The sequence below is a fragment of the Rhinoderma darwinii genome, chromosome 13, assembly GCF_050947455.1.
Source record: "Rhinoderma darwinii isolate aRhiDar2 chromosome 13, aRhiDar2.hap1, whole genome shotgun sequence".
Taxonomy (NCBI): Eukaryota; Metazoa; Chordata; class Amphibia; order Anura; family Rhinodermatidae; genus Rhinoderma; species Rhinoderma darwinii.
In genome coordinates, this window is record NC_134699.1 from 23,962,713 (window position 1) to 23,978,687 (window position 15,975).

The window sequence follows — 15,975 nt, forward strand, 5'->3', positions numbered from 1 at the left end:
CCCTCTGTAGAGGCTGCCAATGTGCCCTCTGTAGAGGCTGCCAAAGTGCCCTCTGTAGAGGCTACCCCAGTGCCCTCTGTAGAGGCTGCCCCAGTGCCCTCTGTAGAGGCTGCCCCAGTGCCCTCTGTAGAGGCTGCCCCAGTGATGTCAGGGGCTTGCCCAGAGCTGGAGTCCCAGGCAGAGTGCTAGTAGGCTCTTCCTGGGACTCCAGCTGTGCTCCTGACATCACTGGGACTCCTGCTCTGGGGAAGCCCCTGACATCATTGTCGATGTATGGACAGCGATGTCAGAGGCTTCCCCAGAGTCCCGGAGCAGAGCCGATAATAGCGCTCTGCCCGGGACTCCGCTCTGGGGAAGACCCTGACACACTGTCCATATATGGGCAGCGATGTCAGGGAATTCCACAGAGTCCCGGAGCAGAGCCGACACCAGCGCTCTGCTCGGGACTCCGGCTCTGGGGAAGCCCCAGACATCGCTGTTCATATGTGGACAGCGATGTCAGGGAATTCCACAGAGTCCCAGAGCAGAGCCGACACCAGCGCTCTGCTCGGGACTCCGGCCCTGGGGAAGCCCCAGACATCGCTGTTCATATGTGGACAGCGATCTCAGGGAATTCCAGAGTCTCGGAGCAGAGCCGATACTAGCGGCTCTGTGTCCCGCGGGCCGCAGATTACAGCCCCAGGGGCCGCATGCGGCCCGCCGGCCGCGTGCTTGAGACCCCTGCACTAGGCGCATGGCAGGAAAAAGAACAAAATAGGCACCAGGGCTGTGGCTTATACACACGGTAATAGGAGGTTCTGCTATTTACTTTAAGGTTTTGGAGCCAATAAGAAAACCGTAATGTGGAGCAAAATCTGCTGCCATTATATCACCAATCTCCTCCATATGTGTAAGGTATGTACATATTGTTTACGTTAATTTAATCTAAAAATTTGGGATATGGGGGTTGTTATACATTTAGGTTCACTAAGCAGTTTGTATTAGTTTTTTGCATAAGCAAACTACGACCTTATTTCATTGCATGGAGGAGATCTGGAATGGCGGCTGAGATTGATCAAAATCGTATGTAACGTGACCATTCTATTTATAATTCTATATTTGGTACCTCCTGATGTCATAACACACTGATTATACAGGTCAAGGTAAATATGTAGAATTAATGCGTTATGACTTCAGCAAGAGCCTTGTTTGATGTCCTCCTATAACTCCTCCATGTCACACATGTTAAGAGTGCTTAAAGAGACTCTGTCACCACATTATAAGTGCCCTATCTCCTACATAAGGTAACTACCACAGAAACTTTAACGAAGTGCAGGGATTGTGAATAGACATCCCGTGGAATGTCTATTCACTGTCTAAACACTTCAGTATCGTTAATGTGTTCGTATAAGACAGCACATAACCAGTGGCGGATTAAGTAGACCATGGGCCCTGGGCTGTTACCCAAACTTGGGCCCCCCTTCCTCACCGTAACTATTTTTAACACTACCTTTTTGGGCAAGCATTAACAGTGTTACGATTCCCCTTGTCACAGCGCGGTGTCCCTACATACTGACAGGATCACACTGTGCAGGGACACAACCTTCTGACAAGGGGAATTGTCTATCAGTCCTGGACCGCAGAAAGACTTTTTGTGAAATACAAGGATTTCCTATAATAAACATGTCAGGAGAGGTGACAGATTCTCTATAAATCTAGTGACTCACAGGTGACGACGTCTCAGATTCTAGTAGTTTTTTTCCTCTTTTCTTCTCCATCCGGTCCAGCGCTCATGACGACTTCTCCCGGCCATGACTCATTTCTGCAGAATTTGCCACTTAGACGTCTCCTCACTTTTCCAACATTTCCACACCTATAAACGAAAATAAAGTTATCATGGTGCCACATAGTGTACCCCTAAATATAATAGCACCAAACACTGCGCGCCTGAATATAATACCACACACTGTAAAACACCATACACACAGCCCCCTGTACATAGTGCCACACACAGCCCCTGTAGATATTACACACCCCCATAGATATCGCCATACACAGCCCCCTCTATATATCACACATCCCCCTCGTAGAGAGCGTTACACACAGCCCCCTATAGATAGTGCCATACAGCCCCCCTGTAGAGAGCGCCACACAGCCCTCCCCCTCTTGTAAATAGCACCAAAAAGCCCCCCCTATAAAGAGCGCCACACACATACCACGGTGGATAGCACTACACAGCCCCCCCTTGCCTCACAGCGCTCCCCCTTGTATATAGTGCCTCACAGCGCTCCCCCTTGTATATAGTGCCTCACAGCGCTCCCCCTTGTATAAAGTGCCTCACAGCGCTCCCCCTTGTATATAGTGCCTCACAGCGCTCCCCCTTGTATATAGTGCCTCACAGCGCTCCCCCTTGTATATAGTGCCTCACAGCGCTCACCCTTGTATATAGTGCCTCACAGCGCTCCCCCTTGTATATAGTGCCTCACAGCGCTCCCCCTTGTATATAGTGTCACACAGCGCTCCCCCTTGTATATAGTGCCACACAGAGCTCCCCCTTGTATATAGTGCCACACAGCGCTCCCCCTTGTATATAGTGCCACAAGGTTATGTACACATTTAAAAACTTTATATTATAATTATATATATATATATAGTATGTCTGTGTATCAGTGTGATTGATTGATTGATTTTATTAAAAAATATTTTTACTTTTTGAGATACGGCTGCTTTGTATCCTGTATCCGTCAGGTCAGCAGGACTGACAGGATCAGTGACACGCAGGATCCACCTCAAATCTATCACATCTAAGATTATAATTTAGCGCAGGGCCCGTTTCACTGATCCCGTCAGTCCTGCTGACCTGACGGATACAGGATACAAATCAGCTGTATCTCAAAAAGTGAAAATATTTTTTAATAAAACGTAATTACAAAGTTGCACCAAACACACATTTTTATTAAAAAAAAATAAAACCGACGTTATTTTTGCGACGTTTTTTCCGTAGACAATGCAGGTTTCGTTTTTTATCGTTTTTATGCACACATTTTTTGCCATTTTAGAATTTTTATTCATAAAGTTTGAAAATAATAGTAAAAAAAGAAGCTTTTTTACGTTTCAGCTATTTTTTTTTGGTAATAACATTGTTTTACCCTAAAATAGACCTTTTATCTGTGATCGTCATTGTCTACCGTAAATTTTAATATATTACATGTCTATATTAGGGTAATTGGGTCAGCGCTAGCGTTACAACAATGATTGGCGGGGGGGGGGAACGTTTTTTTTGGGGTGGGTATTTTATGTGTATTTATTATTATTTTTTTTTTTTGCACTTTACTATTTTTTATTACTATGTTCTGATCCTCAAAGGTCAAAAAAGACCTTTGGGGAACCTTATATCTACTTTCTCTTTGTTTTACACCATGTTTTTCCACTGTAACTGGAGCTGCACAGCAGCCCCAGTTACAGGGGAAATCAGCCCTCTCACAGTGACGATTGTCACTAATAGGGCTGTGCTGGGTCTAGTAAGACCCAGCAACAGTCTGCCACTAACGGCACCCGGCGATCATGTGACCTGTCACATGATCACCGGGAGGAATAGAGACAGCGCCGCTGCTGCTGTCTCTATTCCTGTACACAGCGTTCATTGAACGCTGTGTAAGAAGACATCGGAGAAGACAGAAGCAGCGAAAGCTGCTTCTGTCTTCTCCTCAGGGTCCCCGGCAGTCACTGACAGCCGGAGACCCGACATTCAGCTGCCCGATCGCGCGGGCAGCAAGTTAAAACCCGAGCCGTAGAAAGTCTATGGCTCGGGTTTTAAGCACCCGTCCCTGACCGCTGGCCGTAAAAATACAGCCAGCGGTCGGGAACCAGTTGGGCAGGAGGATAATCCTGTACTGACCTCAGCGCCGGTGACCGCCCGCCGGCTCTTCTCTTGCTGCTTTGGAGTAACAGAACAGCCGTCCGTCGCTGTTCTGTTACTCAATGGCGGCGGCCCGCACTGTCAGGGAGGCGTGTCCTACCCCTGGATCCCGGCGAATTCCCTGCTCCTCCCCATCTTCGGCCGTTAGCAGCGCTAGCGCGCTGAATAGATTTACGAGATAATGTGCGTTTCGGGCTGCCATGGGCCCCCTGGAAGCCTCGGGCCCCGGGCGGCCGCCCGAAACGCCCATATGATAATCCGCCACTGCACATAACGATCTAAAAGGATCCCTATGCGCTGTTTAAATGAATGGGGAGAAGTGCATGACGCTGATTGGTCACTCCCCTGTACAACGCCCACTTGGTCAATAGTAAAACACGCCCAGTTGTCCATTGAGCAACTCATTAGCATAAAGCTAAAATCGCTAATAAAGTGGTGAAAATAGATCGTTTTTTTAAATAAAATGCATTACTGTCATCTGCATTATAGCGCCGATCTCCTTATGTAGGAGATAGGGCACTTATAATGTGGTGACAGAGACTCTTTAAAGGTTATCCCATAGTATCCCATGGCTGTGTTCTGCGAGACTCTGGACCTTGTTTGGTCTGTATAGAGGGTCGATTACCATGAACCATCTCCAGTGGGGAGGTTAATAAGACTGGTGTATGCCGGGATAACAGGGAACCATGTTATCCCATAGTTCAAGCAGAAGACTTGAACGCTGGTATATGCTATACTAGTGAGGCAAGTCCAAGCTGGGAAGGAGGAAATTGCATGCTACATGTGGCCTAGAAGGAGGATAAAAACTCGGAGGGAGGACATCAATTGTGTCAAAAATGTCTTCCAGACTAAAGGCCTAATCCCTGCCCTACTGGGGTTGGTCGTTTTGATTTATATCACATAAGGGACCTGGTCTAATACAAATTTCCGTCTCCTGGGACATAGAGCAGTATTTTCTTTCTCTTTCACAGATGAGATGACCATGGCCGTACTGTGATCTCCAGAGTTCGATCAGTGGAGGAGCGGTCTGTATGATACCGGACATTTTGGAGAACAACTGGGATTGAACAACTTCTGGATATGCCATATACGTAACACTGTGTCTTACTACTTAATAGAATGTCATAGCTATCAATGAGATGTGTTATGCATTACAAGCTCTGATCCTGGGTTCTCTAACTGATCGCCTTTTCTCGGGGTCAGGAAGGAATTTTCCCCTGTGGCACAAATTGGCTAAACGTGCGCAGGGTTTTTGCCACCTTCTGGATGAATAGCTTTAGAATTAAAATTACATTTTATTTAATTAAATTGTTTTTAAAATTGAAAGCTCTGTCTTCTTGTCATTTCTCAATATTATATAGCAGTCCGGTATAAGTATATATTATGGGAGGTTATTATAGTTATTTTGCTTCTGTTGAGCCAATTTGGCTGTATCCATTGGATAATATACATATACAGAAGAGATATACACCATATGTGCCATATAAATGTAAACGCTTTAAAGGAACTCCTAAAGGCATAAAATAAATAAAATCTAAAAACAATCCACTTGGTCCTGTTTTGTCTGAGAAATTCAACATTCCTAGACCAGTCATTTTCCCCTCCTCCTTTTCATAAATCTGTGTCTGGCTGTATACTGATCCTGGCTATAGAAGGAGCCCCCCACACTGCTCTGTCAGCAATATGAGACTGTCTACTGTCTACCAGCAAAAATGGAAGAGATGGAAGAGGATGTCGAGGTTGCTGAGAACCCCAGCTATTAGATGTTATCCGGGGAGGAACCCAGCAGCAAGTGTTTGATTTCATTGCAGCGCCATCGCAGAGAAAATTAAGAATTACACAGTTTAATATCTATAGGCTTTCCGTGTAATGCATGGACGTGCCTATCCTCCAAGTTGTCTGTCTAAAGTTATTTCAATACTTCACCATATTTACGGCTATGCACGTCCTGGTTAGGCTCCTCTTCTCGCATTCTGTACGTGATGGTAATCGTTCGGGCACAGAAGCTGGAAAAAAAAAGCCTGGTTATTAAAGCCAAAATAGGCCTGGTCGTTAAGAGGTTAAAGGGCCATACCCTACAAGATAACTGCCACAATGGCAATTATGCTCCTTATAGAAAAACATTTCCACTTTTGCAATTGTATTTTCTCATAAACCTTCAGTTTAATCAGGAGTGAATGATGGAAAAAGTAAAACAGATCCTAAGTCTGTAACAACCAATGGAACACTTCTCTATAAATGGGAACTGACTTTTTAAGTAACATGACCAATACTTCTCAAAGGCATTGTCCAGGATTACAAGAAAAAGTCAGAAATTGAGCCTTAAGGGGTTTGTCATCTGGGAAAATCATTCCTACTTTAATAATGAAACAAACAATTACTGCCACACACTGTGCCACCTGAATATAATACTGCCATACACGCTGCCCCCTGGACAGATTACTGCCATACACGCTGCCCCCTGGGCAGATTACTGCCATACACGCTGCCCCCTGGGCAGATTACTGCCACACACTGTGCTCCCGTGAATATAATACTGCCACAAGATTTGTCTACTGACTGACACACAGTGCTTCCAGAATACAGCGCTACACATTATGCCTGGTCCAAAAAAAAGTAAAAAAATGTGCACATTTATGTTTTCCTTCTAAATGTGTTAGGGGGAATTCTATTTTTTTTTAATCCTTTCCATATTTAGCAGAACGTGTAGCACCCTGTTGTTATGATTGTGCCTTCAGTCTCTACCTGTACATTCGGCTTCTACTTCGGTGTATATCTGTAATGAATCGCATGTAATGCCATATATGTTTTGCATTTCCTTTTATTGTACTGCTCCAAAATTCAATATAAAAAAAATGTAATAACCGGTTTTAAATGGACACTGTGTAATGCTTAATTCCCCCTGTGGTGGCGCTGTTGGGAAATTGAACACGTGCTGCCAGGTTTCCTTACCGTTTACAGCTGATCGCTGTGGGTTCCAACAGGACGGTCACTTTGTGATCTGCTTAACGTGAATCGACCCCTATAAGAAGTATGGATGGTACAAAGCAGGCCAATCCCTTTTAAGATTTTGTTTGTGATCCATTTAATTCTGACTTCATCTAGCAATGACTGCTGCCCATAAATGACCCAAAGTAATTGTAATAAAAGTGAATCCGAATCTAAAGGATTGGGTACATTCACCTGGAGCGGTGCAGTAATGGTGTGGCTCTGCATCAAGGAGACTTATTTCTAGTGATGACTAAAGGGGTCCCTATCATGGCTATCCAATGTTAGACAGTAATCTGTGTTATAGAACAAACATTTGCATCCATCCAATACTTCTAACAACGCGCCATACAATCATTGACAATATCCTAATAATGAGTTTGCAGAATGTCTTCCCAGCCTTTTCTTAAATAAAATGTAGAGATTTGATCAATAAAGGTCAGCAAAAAAAAAGTCCGCTGAGAGATGAGATCTCTAATATACCTTATACTGTGGTATCTGAACGGTTTGCCGTGTGTATAGCATCATAATGGCCATCATGTCCGATCATCATAATTTAGAAATTGAAGGATCGTTTCTGGATCTGTCAGAAATGGGATTGGAAGTCGTACATAGTCGTAGTATCAAGCTGGAGAGGAACCTTGAGTGACTTTGGTTACATGTATGTCTGTCCCGCTACATATATATCTCCATATATCAATATCCAACTATCTTTCTCTTATCTCCCTCTCTTTTCCCACTTTACCCCTATCCCTCATGGTCTACATACATGAATACTATGGGATGAATCACTTACCATAATACAAGCATTAGAATTGCCATTGAACTTTGTTCATGAGCCATGGTGTCAGCCAATTTTCTAAATTCTGATAAATTTTGGGATATTACGTGAACGTTCCCTTAGGGAAATAAATGTTTTATTTTAACTAGGATAACACTAAAGTAACAAACCAGCAGGGACTCTACATTTTTTGCTAGAAATTTTGGGTACATCCGGAGTGGAGACACAAGCTTGCTGCCAGTTTTTTCACAACGCCTATAGATACCATGTGTCTCCTCAGATTCTGCATTTAGCTATATTGCTGTGCCTCTATTTTAGACAGGAGCATTGAGATTGCTTTTCATTTTCGGGAGCATGTGTGCGGACGATAGGTTTAATGGGAAAATAAACCAATTTTATTTTCTGCTACCAAGATATTCATATTCTACTTTTGTATGTCATCCCAATCTTACACAGCATACACAGTCATTCCCAGTAAAAGTCATTAAGTCCGGTTGACTGAAAAACCTAGGAATCTCAGATGTCTCCCGGTTTATCCATTGGGGGAATATGTAGTCAATCAACATCCCATTCTGACCAACTTTCAGACTTGTCAATCACATGGAGTTTGGATCTTGAGGTCTGGGTAATACGTGGTTAATTATAACTCACAGCTCAGAAGAAGAAAGGGTTTATTCTGTTATAATGGGTTGATTTATATATATATATATATATAACCAGTCCTTCTCAATGAATTAGAAGATCATCAAAAAGTTAATTTATTTCAGTAATTTAATTAAAAAAGGGAGACTCATATATTATATAGATTCATTACACACAGAGTGATCTATTTCCAGCATTTTTTTTATTTTAATGTTGATGATTATGGGTAACGGTTAATGAAAACCAAAAATGTAGTGTCTCCGAAAATGATAATATTATATAAGCCTAAGTATTGAGTGCATATACTGTACATACTTTTCAGTAGGCCAACATTTTGGTAATAAAAATAATTTTTGAAATTGGGCTTATCAAATTTTCTGAGACCCTAAATTTTGGGTATTCATTAACGGTTACCTTAATCATCAACATTTAAAAGAAAAAAATGCTGGAAATAGATCACTCTGTGTGTAATGAATCTATATAATAGGAGTTTGACTTTTTGAATTGAATTACTGAAATAAATTAACCTTTTGATGGTATTCTAATTCATTGAGAAGGACGTGTGTGTGTGTGTGTGTGTGTGTGTGTGTGTATGTATGTATGTGTGTGTGTGTGTATATATATATATATATATATATATATATATATGCACTTTTTATGATTGTATTTCTATTTAAAGAGCTTATCCCACCAACACAACTTCTCACCTATCCACAGGATAGGTAATAAGTGTTTGATCTCTGGGGCCCCCACCAATTGAGAGAACTGTGGTCCCGATTTCCCTGAATGAACAGAGTGATGGTCCCGCATGCGCGCTGCCGCCCCTTTCATTCTCTGAGACTGGCAGGGATAGCCGAGTACAGCGCCTGTACATGCGTGACTGTCGCTCTGTTCATTCGGGGGACTCAGATTGGTGGGAGGTCCCAGTGGTGAGACCCCCTGTGATCAAACACTTATTGAAAACTTACCCTTTGGGTAGGTAATTAGTTGTTTTTGGGGTTAACCCCTTAAAGCATGTAAAAAAAAAAACGAGCGCTGAAAGGTCATATAGTTAAAGAGGTGGTCTCACAAAGCTGACGCGGTGAACGTAGCAAGTGCAGCTTCTAAAACGAGTGGTAAGATGCGGCTTTTCGTGACAATAACTGTTTATCATGTATGGACATCCATGTAGTACATGGACGTGCTGGGTCCTATAGAACTACTCTCTGTTCTGGTTTACAGAGAGAGTACCGAATGGGGGATCCCCTTCTATGGGTCCATATACTTTAATAGGGCATATTGACAGGGGTGGTCTTTGAGGCCACTCTGAGAATATTCTTAAAAAAACACTTACAGCTCAGCAACTTTCTTAAGCTGGAGCTTCGTGGCGACATATCTTCTGCGATGTGTTGCGCTGAAATCACATGCGAGATTACGGCACAAACTCACATGCAATATAATAGCTGCGTTTTTTTGGCACTTGAGGGAGGGACCTTAATTGAATTTCTGTGATAACTATAAAAATTGTACTGCCATACAATGCCAAATAATGGTTCCATACAATGCTAATACTACACAGCCATTTAGTGCCCAAATTATACCACCATAAAATGCCTAAATAGTTTCTAAATAATATTCTCATATTGTGTCCACATTTCACCGGCATATATTGCCCAATATACTGCCATTCAATGCCCAAACAAAATTGCCATTCAGTATACAAATAATACAGCTATACAATGCCTAAATAATGCAGAAAGTGTACCTGGCGTAGTTTAGTAGCTGCGCCATATTCCTCACTAAAAGTACATTGTATTGGGGAAAATGGCACCTGCAACACTGTAATTAATTGCTGGTATACCGCAAGTACACCAGTGTTCGTTAATTCGCTCCAGTGATCAATATTTTTATAATAGTCACATTGATGTCACTGCAGGGATAATGCCCACAGTGTATCTCTGTACAGAAATTATTTACAATGTTATGTACCCAAACAGGATTAGCGCACACGTTAATGTCATAGTACATGGATAAAACACTGTGAAGTCATAGGAGAAGGTTATTGCACACAGTAATGTCACAGTATATGAATAATGCACACAGTGATGTCACATTACAGGGATAATGCACAGTTATATCACAGCAGAGGGATTATAAACACTAAAGACATAGCCAAATTGCACACAGTGATGTCACAGAGGACAAATAATGTGATTGTACAGGGACAAACATAGGAATGTCACTGGTAACGGTTTTGGACCACAAGGATACAGGAATACTAAGCACAACATCCTAATACAAGGATAATGCACACAGTAATGTCTCAGTATAGAGACAATGAACACAGTGATGTCATAGCACATGTATAACTAATGCAGTGGTCACCGCACAAGGGTAATAAGCATGGTGACAAAGCTAAAAGATAATGCACACCGTTATGTCCCAGTACAGAGAATAAACACTAGTCGTCCCTTATGTGGCAACACGACCGCCGGTTCGGCTGCAGCCGCTGTATCCCATATTGTTACACCCCTGGTTATAAAAGTCTGTTGTGGGAAAACACTTCATAATTGTAGATAGAACTCGAGGTCACGGCCGTCGCATGGAGAAAAATACCAATTCTAACTGTAGCAATATTGGTGTAAGTGATCCCATAATTGAAGCATTGTTCTCATGTTCTCCTGTTACATTTAGTTTCTTTTTTCTCTTTGTTGCTGTTTGCAGTGATGTCAATCTCTACAACTAATCATCTGAATCAAATGGTGCAAATTAATTAAACATTGCAAATCAGGCGGAAAACGCGGCAATGTTTTATCTCTAATGAGCTCTTGATGGTTTAGCCTGATCGTCCCATTAAAAATTGACTATGAATGCTGTCCTTCTGTCAGTCCTGTACTGTGCACTACATGGTACGCGGCCCCTCTTCCCTGCCACTCTCTGTAAGGACTTGGCAGGGCTGGCACCAGGCAGTTGACACAGCATGGAAGGAGTCAGGCCTGATCAATATAAACCGTGTAAGGTTTTCTTAGAAAATCGATGATTCCCGCACATCGCCCCCCTGTCCCGGCTGAAGCAGCATATTCATCCTTTGATGTGTGCTACTGAGCTGCGTATCCTGCGGCCGGCCTGCTGAACAGACTTCAACTGAATGTTAATTTTCTATATTATCCATTTATTATCTTTCTTCCAAACTCCTGAATGGTCTACCTCTTCCATTAATTCACAGCTTCTTTTTTTTATCTCCCATCAGTTGACGGTCACACTTCTTTTCCTATCGTCTCATCTCCTTATCTTTTATTATCTTTTCTCTCCATCTACCTCTCTGCTAACATCCATTCCTTACATCTACCTCTTTTAATCTATTTCCTCCATATTTCTGTCTTCCGCAGCGCATGATATTCTCCTATGCCTTCATTCCCTAAAACTGTTTTCCCTCTTTATAGCTTTAGCTTTTATCTTCTTCTCCCCAAACTCTCCTCCTCCCTCATTCTCTTTTGACCTGTTTTCTTTTCCTTTAACATCTTACTTCGGGTCTCATTTAGACTCGCTCTCCTCTTGTATGTAACCCTTTAACCCCCACCCCCTGCTCTCTTTTTCTAGTATTTTTTACTCTGCTCCTCCGTCTCCCTCCCATCCCCTCATCAGGGAATACATATCAAACACATTGCAGGATGTTTGAAAATGCCAGCCTAAATATCAGATAATGCTATATTGAATCTCGCTCTTTCGATGCAATAATTAAACTCTTTCCGGCGATGCGTAAGCGGTTCTGAGACTTCGAATAGTTCTTACAGTTCTGTGTTTGACTATCAAATGGACCAGGGATCTAAAGAACTTTTTTTAATGAGTGGTAGAAACGTATCTAGATACCTGCCAGATTGCTTTTATGAACACCACTTTAGCATTTTTATTTTTTCTGTAGTGGTATTGCGGTCTGAATATGTGTAGATAGGGGCTGATGTACTGGGTGCTACATAAGGCAAATGGCATGGCTGAATTATAAAGAGGGCAAAATGATTCACGTCTGGCGCTAAATTCACGTCTTGTCAACATCAATCAATTGAGCACAGTCATTTGAGCAGTGAATGGCGCTAATATTTGGGCACTGTATGGTGGTATTATTTATTTATATATTACAGTTATATGGACTGTTTATTATTAGTATTCTTATAATTTCCAGTGAGATATGCATATAAAAATACAGTGGGGTTTAAATACGTAACATGAACAAACCATAAAAACAAGCAAGAGACAGACTGGTACAGAAGGAGAGAGTTATGGTACTATTTAGACAGTTTATGGTGGTATTAAGGCATAATATGATGGTATTATTTGGACACTGGTATTATTCGGTACCGTATGGGCAGAATGTCTTAAGCACACTATGGCACTGATATGTTGGAACTGCATGGTCATTAAGGCACTGTATAGCTGTATACAGCTTTAAAATGTGGTTTGAGAGTGTCTGTCCCAAATATGCAATGGGTGCCACCATTTAGAATATATTAACACTGGACATGCTCTGCAGAATTGCCCTCGGCCTCCTCAGCTCCATCTTCTTCTTTAATGCACTCCCTGTCAAAACACACAGAAGAGGGGCTGCAGGCCAGGTCTCATGATGGACCCGCTCTTCTAAGCAAGAATACAAAGGTTTATTGTATATATTTTTGATTAATATAGATGGCAATAATACTGCATTTTAAGAAATGTACAATGTGCGTAAGGCTCTGTTCCCAAAAATGTCTGATTTGTAATGTCTCAGTCACAGTAAGGATAGTGCTGCAAACTACGTTGTTTTTGCAGTAAAAAAGAAACAGAACCACGACGGAAAGGGAATAAAACTAATGTGAATAGATCCCTAAATAAATAAAGCCGTTAGGCCTTCTTCCAAGTGTCGCTAAGCAGTACAGTTCAGGAGCGGACATACCATATGTCCAAGAGGCCCAGTAGGTAAGGGGACCCATTGCCGCCTAAAAGCAGCTTCCTACTGTCTATTAGATTGCATGTAAGGGAATAAACTGGTGCATTTCATTGCTCACAAACACTGGTGGACTGGATTAGAGATGTAAGGGGGTGCGCTATGCTGAGATATTTGAGAGCAAGTGGGCCATATGCTGTTCTTGTACAGGAGCCCTCTGCGGTCTGTGGCCGCCCCTGGTACAGTTGGCAATCTCCAGGCGTCGTACGGAGAATAGACTTGGAGGGACACTAAGCTGTGAAACATCGGTCCATCCTCAGACCAGACCTGTGTAATGCTGGTGCCATTTTTGATGAGAAAAGCAAATGATTGGTTAAACACAAAGGTATTGGCTATTCTGTTGGAAAATCAATTGTGCGACTGTCAGAAACATTGCATTTCTCACCATACATTGCCAGATACTCTACCTGATCATAAAATTGTCCTAAATAATTTTTTTTAGGAATGTATAAGAACTGCTTTATTCAAATTTTGGTCCAAATGGAATATTTGGAACGATCGCCCAATGTATGACCCACTTCTTTGTAATGAGAACAGGGCACGGCAGTGCCAGCTAGCTGTACTACGTGTTAGTAATTATCCCCCACCCGTTGCCCCGATGAGAGAAGCTGATAGATGTCCTCTATCTTTATGCTCTGCTGAAGGATACGGCCGGGAGAAGCATTTCTCTGTTGTTTCATTCCTATAATTCTTCCTAACAATAAGGACAGAAGCCGCCGGGCACGTTCAACCTCCCGTGCGTGTAATTACCGGCCAGGAGCTCAGAGCTGATGTGATCGCTGCTTCTGGGTGGATTTTTTTTCCTCATGTTTGACTAGCCCATTTGATCCAGCCGGCAGCTAACGCATGGGTCGGAATAGCCGAGCTGAGAAAGCTAATGAATGATAAGGACTCAATTCGAGCATAACTCAGGTCACTTGCTTGCAAGATGCGTTCTCTCTGGACACTAGTGGAGGATGTAAAACTGTTAGCGATGGCGTATTTCATGCAAGTGTGCATTTTATGTTATTTGTGTAGTCTACTTCTGAGTTGTCAAATTCTGCAAGCTATAAAATTACCTTTACTTTAAATTTTTATTATGTTGTCACGGTCAAGTATCAAACCGTAAATTTTATGAATTGTCTACAAAATCCTTAGCGGAGAATAATGCAGTAAATTAGAAGCGTTACTTTCAGGTTTGTTCATCATTATTCACATTTATTTATACTGTTTGTTCATGCTTGGTAGTACTGTCTAATTAGAAAGCTATAGACCATGATCACACATGCAGTATTGGTGCAGTTTTTGGCTCAGTCTTTTGAGTCAAAGCCAGAAGTGAATCCAAAAGGAAGGAAAGGTATAAAGAAAAGACCTCACCATTCTTATGTGTCCGCTGCTGTGTTCGGCTAACAAAACTGCACCAAAAACGGCATTAAATCTGCGTGTGTGTGTGTGATCCTGGCCTTACACGTATCAACGTTTGCATTACTGAAACTTAGATGCTACAGAACCTCATATAGCCGTTAACACAGGGCAGTGGTGTACATAGAGAAAAGAGGGTTCCTTAGCAAAGCTGGGCTGCCTCCTACCACCGATTAACATAAAGGCCCATTGGCCCTTACTCCATTTCCGTTCCTTGTAGGAAAGAAGGGCCGTATGACCCCATGGCTGGTGGTTCTTTCTTGTTCACTAGCATAGGAATGCCTGCATAAAGGAGGGAGCCTTGCTTATGTTCACACTTCCTATTAAAAACCAGGATTCATTGAGAGCTGGGGCCTGAAAGCCCCATGTTCATCATAGCAGCTGCATGGGCTGCCTCTATGGTATGTGCTCTTGATATACTGGGTTAGTGATCCCAATATTTTTCCAACCCTATTATGGATCCAGTAGTTGCTGGCCACAACCATTGGCTGCTCTGTTCTAGGTGCCACTGATGATCTAAAATGACCGTAACACAGGCTGAATTCACTTCTTCCGGTGTATACGTCAAACATATCCATAGTCCTCCATTCACCCGATGGAGACCAAAATAATGTCTTTCTGGTCTTTATCAATATAGCACTTTTTATTTTTTAACTGTGTAGAATAGCAAAGTCTGAGGCATCCCGCAAAGTTTTCTTTAACATGGGAGGCCATGGCGACAGATGCCACTGTATGTATGGAATAGCGTAGTTTGCTGCGCTTTTCCATACAGAGGCATCCCGCAAAAACATTGGACATTGGAGCTTATGGTGACAGATGGCTCTGCATGCCTATACAGTGGCATCTGTTGGAGGTATACTTTGTGAAATACTCCTGATGTATGCCACCAATGTACACTGCAAACGCAGTGTGAATAGACCCTTACAAACAGATAAGACTTCCTATTTCTGCACTGCTCAGCATACACTTGTGACGTCTATCAGATGAGCAATAACGGTGGCGATAGAGAAACGGGTGAATCAGATCCTGAATGGCATCACAATAGATGGCACTGGGATCGATTTTCTTATTAAAAAAAATGATATAGTTGGCAAGTATAAAACAAGGCAGATAATGAGGGATAACAACCAGGGCAGAAGCAAAGTAAAGGTATTGCCCATAGCACCCAGATACCAGCTTGAAGTTTCCAGAGAATTTTAGTAAATGAAAAAGGTCTGATCAGCGGCTATGTGCCACTGATCTACTTTCTTCAGTTCTAGCGCTGGCACCTGAAGCCATCGAGTGCTGTACAAGTAACCAGAGGGTGCG

At 42.5% G+C, this 15,975-nt stretch overlaps 1 protein-coding gene across 7 annotated transcripts in view; it reads left to right on the top strand.

Annotated features, from left to right (window-relative positions):
* SRCIN1 (SRC kinase signaling inhibitor 1) overlaps window positions 1-15,975 on the top strand; it is a 330,976-nt gene that overhangs the window by 194,720 nt on the left and 120,281 nt on the right. The window lies entirely within an intron of this gene.